This window comes from Entelurus aequoreus, linkage group LG14 (assembly GCF_033978785.1).
Source record: "Entelurus aequoreus isolate RoL-2023_Sb linkage group LG14, RoL_Eaeq_v1.1, whole genome shotgun sequence".
Classification (NCBI taxonomy): Eukaryota; Metazoa; Chordata; class Actinopteri; order Syngnathiformes; family Syngnathidae; genus Entelurus; species Entelurus aequoreus.
Window position 1 is genome coordinate 7,298,313 of NC_084744.1, and position 11,274 is coordinate 7,309,586.

General features: G+C 39.8%; 1 protein-coding gene across 1 annotated transcript in view; it reads right to left on the bottom strand.

Moving 5' to 3' along the window:
* edar (ectodysplasin A receptor) overlaps nucleotides 1–8,018 on the bottom strand; it is a 110,468-nt gene extending 102,450 nt beyond the window's left edge. The window contains exon 1 of the mRNA XM_062070493.1: nucleotides 7,906–8,018. The gene's annotated coding sequence lies outside the window, so the exon portion shown is untranslated. The remainder of the gene's footprint in view (nucleotides 1–7,905) is intronic.
* Nucleotides 8,019–11,274: the final 3,256 nt, after the last annotated feature.

Genomic DNA, 11,274 nt, shown 5'->3' on the forward strand with positions numbered 1-11,274 from the left:
CTCGTTAACTTCACTGGTTTAGGTTGCAATGTGCCTCAGTCACTCGTCAACTTCACTGGTTTAGGTTGCAATGTGCCCCGGTCAGTCGTTAACTTCACTGGTTTAGGTTGCAATGTGCCTCAGTACCTTGTTAACTTCACTGGTTTAGGTTGCAATGTGCCTCAGTCACTCGTTAACTTCACTGGTTTAGGTTGCAATGTGCCCCGGTCACTCGTCAACTTCACTGGTTTAGGTTGCAATGTGCCTCAGTCACTCGTTAACTTCACTGGTTTAGGTTGCAATGTGCCTCAGTCACTCGTTAACTTCACTGGTTTAGGTTGCAATGTGCCTCGGTCACTCGTTAACTTCACTGGTTTAGGTTGCAATGTGCCTCAGTCACTCGTTAACTTCACTGGTTTAGGTTGCAATGTGCCTCAGTCACTCGTTAACTTCACTGGTTTAGGTTGCAATGTGCCTCAGTCACTCGTCAACTTCACTGGTTTAGGTTGCAATGTGCCCCGGTCACTCGTTAACTTCACTGGTTTAGGTTGCAATGTGCCTCAGTACCTTGTTAACTTCACTGGTTTAGGTTGCAATGTGCCTCAGTCACTCGTTAACTTCACTGGTTTAGGTTGCAATGTGCCCCGGTCACTCGTCAACTTCACTGGTTTAGGTTGCAATGTGCCCCGGTCACTCATTAACTTCACTGGTTTAGGTTGCAATGTGCCTCAGTCACTCGTTAACTTCACTGGTTTAGGTTGCAATGTGCCTCAGTCACTCGTTAACTTCACTGGTTTAGGTTGCAATGTGCCTCAGTCACTCGTTAACTTCACTGGTTTAGGTTGCAATGTGCCTCAGTCACTCGTTAACTTCACTAGTTTAGGTTGCAATGTGCCTCAGTACCTTGTTAACTTCACTGGTTTAGCCTCGATCACTCATTAACTTCACTGGTTCAAGGTTGCAATGTGCCTTTAAAATCTTGTCCGGCAGGTTAAAAATTATGGAAACTGTGAACATTAAACAAAGTAAAACTCCATCTTCAACATATCACAGATGAAGATACTAATGTTCTCTCTGAATTTCGGTTGAATTTGGAAGTTTGTTGTGCTTTTGCAGTTTTGCTGTGGAACTGGTCTCCACTGCAGATGTTTTGGTTCCGTGGGAAAGAGGAAAGCTCTGCAAGTAGACGGTCCATCTTGAAGGTGTGGATAATATATGCATACACATTTCCTCACCTTTTCATAGCTTTAATTGCAGACTGCGTGGCAGCGTCGCACTCAGAGCACAGGGAAAACAAAGCGGCATGAAAAGAAAACACACACACAGTCGCTAGAGTGTTTGAAGCTTTCTGGGTCTTTCATCTTCTCCTCCTGATACCTGCTTCCCTCCCCTGAACCGGGCCACCTTGTCTCCCCTCCCGTCTGTCTCGTCTCTGTTGATTCTAAACGCAAAGCCTGATCTGCAGCCGGGAATGTGTTTGTGTTCCTCGTCACACCGTCCTGCAGCTAAAGCATGTCGGCCCTCGGTCTAGCAGACACCATTGAAGAACGTGTGGGACACGTATCGTGAGGTGCTGACAAGAAGATCGCTGCAACGTGAAGTAGATGTACTTTGGGTTTGAAATATTATGTTCTTTGACTTTGGGAGTGACGGAGAACTCCATGATGGTCGGTGGCAGAAATCATCAAAGCCCAAGTCCTGGTCGGGCGTCATGGTTGGTGTTCTTACAGCCGGCAAGGGTTCTGCCTGCTCCTTTTCACCAAACCTTGGACGTGAGGAGTGACTTCAGCTCACTTGCAGGCCAACATGGCGGTAAGATGACTGGTGACCTCACCCTCGCCAATTGCTCTCCATGAATCACAGCCAGCTGGAGGCTTCACAGCTGCGGTTAATTGACGCACCGATCATCTGGAGACTCCGTGTCTTCCTTTCAGCTGTCACCTTTTTTGGGTTTTTTAAACCCCAGCAACAAACTAGATACATGGTCCCCGACTAGTCTGAAGGGTTTTTCGAAGCTTTTGTCAACCTGTGATTCGTCCTGACTAGGGTTGTCTTAATGCTAATATGTTGGTAGCGGTACCAAAATGTATTTCAATACTTTTCTAAATAAAGTTGACCGCATAAAATGTCATTATTGGCTTTATTTTAACAAAAAAATCTTAGGTTACATGAAACATATGTTTATTATTGTCATTTAGTCCTTAAATAAAATAGTGAACATACTAGACAACTTGTCTTTTAGTAGTAAGTAAACAAACAAAGACTCCTAATTAGTAAACAAACAACAATACAAGTTATACTTGACGGATAGATCTGAAGTTGATCTCGAGACTATCGTGTTAAGAGTTGAAAAAAAAAAAATGACGATTTATTTTTTAAGACTTTACTGAGCAGGACCCTTTTGGATCCCCAATCATTTTAGTGGGACTTTTTTTTTTTTTTTAAGTGTCATTGCTCAAAAAATAATAATACATTAAAATCAATGATGTTATGAGCTCCAATTATTATATAATCTGAAATGTTCCACTTTAAAATTTTATTTGGGGAAAATATTTCATATTTTGTGTTTTTTCCATAAAAAACTGGGTTTTCTTTGACAAAAAGGGCATACAACTTAAATCTAAAAAAAAACCAACTTTATACTGACAGATATACCTAATGTTGATCTAGATATTTAAACTTTGAAAAATAATAATAATAATAATACTAAATAATGACTTTTTTTTTTTTTTTTTTTAACCTAAACCCTTTGGAGTCCCTTGTATGAAGCCTGAGTGGAGGCCTAAATGTATATTTTTTATACATATATTGTATTGGTTTTTAAAATAAAAAATATCAAAATGGCCCCCACTTGCTTTGATTTTTCAATGTGCGGCCCTCAGTGGAAAAAGTTTGGACACCCCTGGTTTTCATGACTTTGAAAGTAATTTAAGAAAACAGAAAATGCTATTAATAATTAATTTGGTATTTTTCTGTAAAAAAAAATAGAAATATACATAGTTTGTCATTACTGGCATATTACTTAAAATAACAGGCGGATTGTTTATTTACAGATAATGTCTTCAATTCTACAGTTTTATAAACTATTTTTAAAAAATTAGAAAAATTACAGTAGAAATTTAGAGTAAATTAACCATAAAAATAGGATTTTTTTTTACAGTGTATATGTATTAGGCTTGTCCCCATACCAATATTTTGGTACCGGTACCAACATGCATTTCGATACTTTTCTATAATTTTCCAAATAAAGGGTACCACAAAAAATGTCATTATTGTCTTTATTTGAACAAAAAATCTTAGTGTACATGAAACATATGTTTATTATTGTCATTTAATCCTGAAATAAAATAGTGAACATGCTAGACAACTTGTCTTTTAGTAGTAAGTAAACAAACAAAGGCTCCTAATTAGTCTGCTGACGTATGCAATAACATATTGGGTCATTTTTGTCAACATTATGAGGGACAAACTGTAAAAATGTATTATTAATCCACTTGTTCATTTACTGTTATTTTCTGTTTTAACATGTTCTATCTACACTTCTGTTCAAATGTAATAATCACTTATTCTTCTCTTCTGTGATACTTTACATCAGTTTTGGATGATACCACATATTTAGGTATCGATCCGATACCAAGTAGTTACAGTATCATACATTGGTCATATTCAAAGTCCTCATGTGTCCAGGGACGTATTTCATGACTTTATAAACATAATATAAATATTTTGTGACAATAAAAATATATAAATGTAATCATTGTAGTATCGACTAGATACACTCTTGTACTTGGTATCATTACAGTGGATGTCAGGTGTAGATCCACCCATGGCATTTGTTTACATTTAGGAACGCCGTTATTAGCTATTGCAGGGGTCACCAACCTTTTTGAAACCAAGAGCTACTTCTTGGGTAGTGATTAATGCGAAGGGCTACCAGTTTGATACACACTTAAATAAATGGCCAGAAATAGCCAATTTGCTCAATTTACCTTTAACTCTATGTTATTATTAATAATTAATGATATTTACACTTAATTGAACGGTTTAAAAGAGGAGAAAACACGACAAAAATGACAGTTACATTTTGAAACATAGTTTATCTTCAATTTCGACTCTTTAAAATTCAAAATTCAACCAAAAAAAGAAGAGAAAAACTAGCTAATTCGAATCTTTTTGAAAAAATAAAAAAAATAATTTATGGAACATCATTAGTAATTTTTCCTGATTAAGATTAATTTTAGAATTTTGATGAAATAGGTTCAAATCCAATCTGCACTTTGTTAGAATATATAACAAATTGGACCAAGCTATATTTCTAACAAAGACACATCATTATTTCTTCTAGATTTTCCAGAACAAAAATGTTAAAAGAAATTCAAAAGACTTTGAAATAAGATTTAAATTTGATTCTACAGATTTTTTAGATTTGCCAGAATATTTTTTGGAATTTTAATCATAATAAGTTTGAAGAAATATTTCACAAATATTCTTCGTCGAAAAAACAGAAGCTAAAATGAAGAATTAAATTAAAATGTATTTATTATTCTTTACAATAAAAAAACAAAAATGTACTTGAACATTGATTTAAATTGTCAGGAAAGAAGATGAAGGAATTTAAAAGGTAAAAAGGTATATGTGTTTAAAAATCCTAAAATCATTTTTAAGGTTGTATTTTTTCTCTAAAATTGTCTTTCTGAAAGTTATAAGAAGCTAAGTAAAAAAAAAAATGAATTTATTTAAACAAGTGAAGACCAAGTTTTTAAAATATTTTCTTGGATTTTCAAATTCTATTTGAGTTTTGTCTCTCTTAGAATTAAAAATGTCGGGCAAAGCGAGACCAGCTTGCTAGTAAATAAATACAATTTAAAAAATAGAGGCAGCTCACTGGTAAGTGCTGCTATTTGAGCTATTTTTAGAACAGGCCAGCGGGCTACTCATCTGGTCCTTACGGGCTACCTGGTGCCCGCGGGCACCGCGTTGGTGACCCCTGATCTAAAGACAACACTAGCCGGGGTTTCCAACACATTAGCATCTATGGATTGCTGAGCTACTGAATTTTAAAAAGTTGAATATTTTAGTTTTGTGAGGATTGTTGTCCTAAGAAATCCTTCAAACCATTTCATGAATCAAAAATCTGAAATATATCGATAATTAAACGGTCACATGGATTATTCTAAAGACAACACTAGCCTGGGTTTCCAACACATTAGCATATGGTTTATTGAGCTTCTACATGCTAACTTGTTGAGTTTAATGATTTTTAAAAAAGTTACATATTTTAGTATTGTGAGGATTGTTGTCTTAAGAAATCCTTTAAACCATTTCATAAATTAAAAATCTGAAAGAAATCGATTATTAAAGGGTCATATGGATTATTCTAAAGACAACACTAGCCTGGGTTTCCAACACATTAGCATCTATGGTTTATTGAGCTACTGAATTTTAAAAAGTTTTATATTTCAGTATTGTGAGGATTGTTGTCCTAAGAAATCCTTCAAACCATTTCATGAATCAAAAATCTGAAATATATCGATTATTAAACGGTCACATGGATTATTCTAAAGACAACACTAGCCTGGGTTTCCAACACATTAGCATATGGTTTATTGAGCTTCTACATGCTAACTTGTTGAATTTAATGATTTTAAAAAAAAGTTACATATTTTAGTATTGTGAGGATTGTTGTCTTAAGAAATCCTTTAAACCATTTCATAAATTAAAAATCTGAAATAAATCGATTATTAAAGGGTCATATGGATTATTCTAAAGACAACACTAGCCTGGGTTTCCAACACATTAGCATCTATGGTTTATTGAGCTACTGAATTTTTAAAAAGTTTAATATTTTAGTATTGTGAGGATTGTTGTCCTGAGAAATCCCTCAAATCATTTCATGAATCAAAAGTCTGAAAGATATTGATAATTAAACGGTCACATGGATTATTCTAAAGACAACACTAGCCTGGGTTTCCAACACATTAGCATCTATGGTTTATTGAGCTACTGAATTTTAAAAAGTTTTATATTTCAGTATTGTGAGGATTGTTGTCCTAAGAAATCCTTCAAACCATTTCATGAATCAAAAATCTGAAATATATCGATTATTAAACGGTCACATGGATTATTCTAAAGACAACACTAGCCTGGGTTTCCAACACATTAGCATATGGTTTATTGAGCTTCTACATGCTAACTTGTTGAGTTTAATGATTTTAAAAAAAAGTTACATATTTTAGTATTGTGAGGATTGTTGTCTTAAGAAATCCTTTAAACCATTTCATAAATTAAAAATCTGAAAGAAATCTATTATTAAAGGGTCATATGGATTATTCTAAAGACAACACTAGCCTGGGTTTCCAACACGTTAGCATCTATGGTTTATTGAGCTACTGAACTTTTAAAAAGTTTAATATTTTAGTATTGTGAGGATTGTTGTCCTGAGAAATCCGTCAAATCATTTCATGAATCAAAAGTCTGAAAGATATCGATAATTAAACGGTCACATGGATTATTCTAAGGACAACACTAGCCTGGGTTTCCAACACATTAGCATCTATGGTTTATTGAGCTACTACATGCTAATTTGATTAACTTAATGAACTTTAAAAAGTTGAATATCTTAGTTGTGTGCGGATTGTTGTCTTAAGAAATCCTTCAAACTATTTCATGAATCAAAAATCTGAAAGATATTGATTAACAAAGGGTCACATGGATTATTCTAAACACAACACTAGCCTGGGTTTCCAACACATTAGCAAGTATGCTATATTGAGTTACTGAATTTTTAAAAAGTTCAATATTTTAGTGTTGTGAGGATTGTTGTCCTGAGAAATCCTTCAAACCATTTCATGAATCAAACCGGGCAATTGACTTCCAGCTGTGTTGTTGGCATTGACGATGTTCTATTGAGCACAAAGTCTGTTCCGGCACTTAAAGAGATGTGTCTTTAATTAAACATATACCGAGCAAATGAGCTGAATTATCTTCACGTCCGCATCTCATGCTGCTTGAACGACGTCTTAGATGTGTGAAGCATAAACGGGCCCCTGGAGCTCTATAAATTTCTCTGTGGATGGGAAACACTTCTGACATGTAGCATACGAGGAAACACATGCCGCCACTAAACCGCCTTATTACGTGAATTTAGCATAAAGCAAGTCGTAAAGTCGTTTTCAATCAGACCGAGGACGGGACTTCCTCTTGTGGCTTCGTTCTGTCACTTTCATCCTCGGAGAAGATGTTAACGTCCTTTGAAGATGACACCCCTGTCTTCTTCTGGGCGCCTTTGGAGTCTACCTGTGAACATGAAAGACTTCATGGCGGCTCGGGGGTCTGCGGGTAGGAATAGAGGTGTGTGTGTGTGTGTGTGTGTAAGGATGCGTACAGACTTCTTTCCACCTTCAGCAGCTGCAGTTCAAAGTCAGCCGGCAGACTTCAGAAGCTCTGCAGGACCCGGCTTGTCCCTGGCCGGGCCCGGCTCCCAGTCTGCGGGTAGGACTTCTTCCCCCCCCGGGGGCGGTCGGGCGGCACCATGAAAACAATTATGCAGACAGGAGCCGAGAAGACTTGGAGGAGCACTCTCCCGTGCGACTAATTAGCCACCATTGAAAGGAGACGATCCGGCAGAACTAAGTCAACGTCTGCAGACTCTCTTCAAACAAAGACCGACTGCGAAACAAGTCCGAGTGCTGAAACCTGCGAGCGTTGCAGCGACACGCAGCTTCACACACATAATCCCTTCCTTGGAGTCAGCCAACAAACTTTGGCTGGTCCCTCACTCAAACACCACCTCACCCGTGGAGGCTCGCCACAATCGCATCAATTAGTTTGGACTCCCGTGTTCAGCCAAAAACCCGAATGCTCTGGAATTTCCCAAAGTCTTGCAGAAATCCGTCCCAACATTCCACAGCCGCCCAGGCGTCTTACCTGCCGGGCGATGTCCTTTCTCCGAGGGATGTCAGAGGTCACTCGGGGGTCCGTCCTGGGAAGGCTGGACCTGCGTTCGGCATCGCTGGAAGTCTCGCATGAAGAAGGTGAAGGGAAACGCTGCCTGCACGTTTTAGCCGCACTGCAGGCTCCTCCTCGCTGAGGAAAAGTGAGAAGGTTTCTCCGCCCTGAGAGATGGTGGCAGGTAAATTACAGGCAGGCCAGCATGGCTGCGGGTCATGACTCGACTGTGCCCTCTGCTGGCAGCTTGCTGCTAGTGCTCGCCAGTCTCCTAATAACACACACACTGCACACTACAAGGAAAGCAGCCGATTGGTGCGTTCACATGAATTTAAGTTTGTGGTTTTTTTGATGGTTTGCCAAAAACCCTTGCAGTTTTTTTTTTATAACTCAAATAGGAGGCTTTTATTTTTTTCTTTGTCCTTTCAAACACACATTGAACCATCCATCATCGGTATATTAATGTTCCTTTTTAAATGTTCTTGTAATCAGACCATTTTTTTTGGTATATATTAGATGGAATCTTTACCTGACATGTTTCAACTGACATCTGCAGTCTTCTTCAGGTAAGTAGGTCTTTATTGTCATTGCACAAGTACAACGAAACTTTGTTTTCAGCACAAACCCGTTCAAGATTAGACAAACAAACAGTGTACAGGGTTACAGAACAGGAACGCTGATGGGTCGCCACAAGATGGGAAAAAGGTCAACGCTGGAGAAGGATGAGTAAAAAAAAAATACTATCTAGACTGGGCTCCTAAGGAGGCCCAGTCTGGAGTGGGGAAAAACCTCCATAGCAAAGCACATATACATATTACAACGTACATCTCGAGATATCTAGCAACAGAGGGGAGGGAGTGGGGGGCCATGGTGGCAGGCTGCAGCTTTCAGGCGCTGCCCAGCCGTCCATCACCCCTATGGGATTTGCATCAAGGGCGTTGGATTGGGGGTGGGGGGGTATGTGTGTGTGGCGTATATTTTTTGTGGATGCATGTGTGTGCAGTGTGTCTCTGTGATGTTGTGCAGCCGATAGTCAGTCCAAAGTCAACAACAACAGGTGTGTGTCCATGAGAGACAAGAAGGGAGTTTGTTGTGTCTTCGCCGCACTGTCCTTCGGGAGAGTCTCCAAGCCAGGGAAACAATCCAAGTTAGAATCAGAATCAGAAATACTTTATTAATCCCTGAGGGGAAATTGCAATTTTCAGCACAATCACATTCAAGATCAGACAAATACTACAGGGAGACAGAACAGGATCGCTGACGTGTCTGCCAACTTCTGGCGCCCCTTACAAAAAAGGTGAGACACAGGTAAACAATGGGGGAGTTTGTGGGGTGAGAAAAAACAATATCGGTCTAAGCCTTGGCCCCATGGAGAGGGGGTCCAGACTGAGGCCAAGGGAAAAAACAACTCATAGCCATAGCACACATCCCTCTTACATGTGTGTAAGAGGGAAACATCAAAGAACACAAAGGACATTGAAGACATTAAAAGAGCAGAACTGATGCAACCAGCCACTTCTACATACAGCTATGAATAAAAAGTAAAAGAAACATACACACAGTGGTGGCCTCTGTGGTGTTCCACGTCATCGTCTGCTGGGGTTGGGGGAGCAGGGCCAGAGACAGGAGCGGACCCAACAAAGCAACCAAGAGAGCCGACTCCACCCTCGGCCGCCCACCAACTCTCGGCCAGTGTCCAGTCCGCATGGATGAGCGAGGATACGTCCAAGGAGACCGAGGTGTCCGATACCTGCTCATTCAGCCAAGCGTGTCCGTCCCGGTGCTCAGCGCCAGCTCCGCAGCCATGTCTCTTCATCCGCATCTCCTACAATCTCTCCAAACGGACTCTGGTGTGGCAGAGACCCAGCAGCTGGTCTCCATGGCCAAAAAGCTCCCGGGAGGCAGATCCAGAAGTTCACAAAAAAAGCACCACAGAAGTCACTAAAGTGCCACCCCTTGTCACACAGTCCCAAAGAGTCCCCAACCAAAAGGCCAAAAAAACACATGAAAACATAAAGGGTGACACAAGAGCACAGAGCTCCTGCCACCAGCAGCCACTACAGCGGCACCATCTTGGGGGGGGGGTATGAAACAGAGGTATGGCTCCCCCATTGAAGCCAATACGAAATAGCTCTGTTTTTATCTCATTATTCCACAGTATTCTGGACATCTGCGTTGGTGAATCTGTTGCAATTTGTTCATTGCATTATGGAGAAAGAAGCTGAGCAAGCAAAGAAGAAAGTTGTCGGTGCGAAGCGGAGTATTTTGCGAGAGAAGTCAGCAACACAACACAGCCGCCGTTTCATTGTTTACATTCCCGAAAGATGCAGTCAAGATGGAAGAACTCGGACAACAGAGACTCTTACCAGGAGGACTTTGACTTGGATACACAGACGCCTGTAGAGAACTGGGACAACACAGACTCTTACCAGGATTACTTTGATTTGGATACGCAGACGCAGATGCGGTACCGTGAGTACGCAGCTGCGCTTCCAAACATTTGATCGCTTGCCCGTACGTAACTTTGGTTAAATATATGTGACCCGTGCTGGCAAAATGAGTCGGAATGCGCACAGGCTAATTTTGAGCTACAGGCAAATAAGTGAAAAAAATGTGTCTTGGTTGAAATTGAGATTTTCACAAAAATGAGTCCATAAAGCCACAATCTAGCGATCCCAATCATCGAAATAGCAAGAAAACATCTTAAATCACCTTTATTTGAAGGTTTTGTACGAGGTATGTCTTCAGAAATTAGTCCTTTGTGTTGAAATTCCTTGAGAAAATCCAGTGTTTTCAACGCTCACTCGCGGCAATAAGGTGGAATCCTCCTACCCATATTTGGTATCATTGTGACGCCAACTTTACCTACTTTCTAAAAAATGCGCATGAAATTCCCGATGACGCCATTCTGAACCAATAGAATTTGAGTTTTTAAACCTGTCCCGACATAAACAAATCCGGCTTGTTGCTAACCGGAACACCGGTCGCTGTGAGGCGTACCCTCATTGGTTGAATCACCCCGCGCGGTGCATTGTGGTATCGTGGCTGCGCCCTGATGAAAAACAACACAGTAATTCCAGCGGAATATTTGGTGAAAAAAGGTGATTTTCGAACATTGAATTATTATTTTTGTGGATAAGTTAGACTGTTTTACATTCCGTAATGGATTTAGAAGGTGGAGAGGGTACACAGGCGGTTGCAAGTGCGCTAAATTCACTCCAGTCCTGGGTGAGTGGACTGTGTGGATGTTGGAACGGTTCAAATCAGTTGAGAAATGTGGGATTTACAGTAGCTTGTATAATGCACATGTATTGTCAATGGTTGTAAATTCCTGGTAATTCTGTGTAA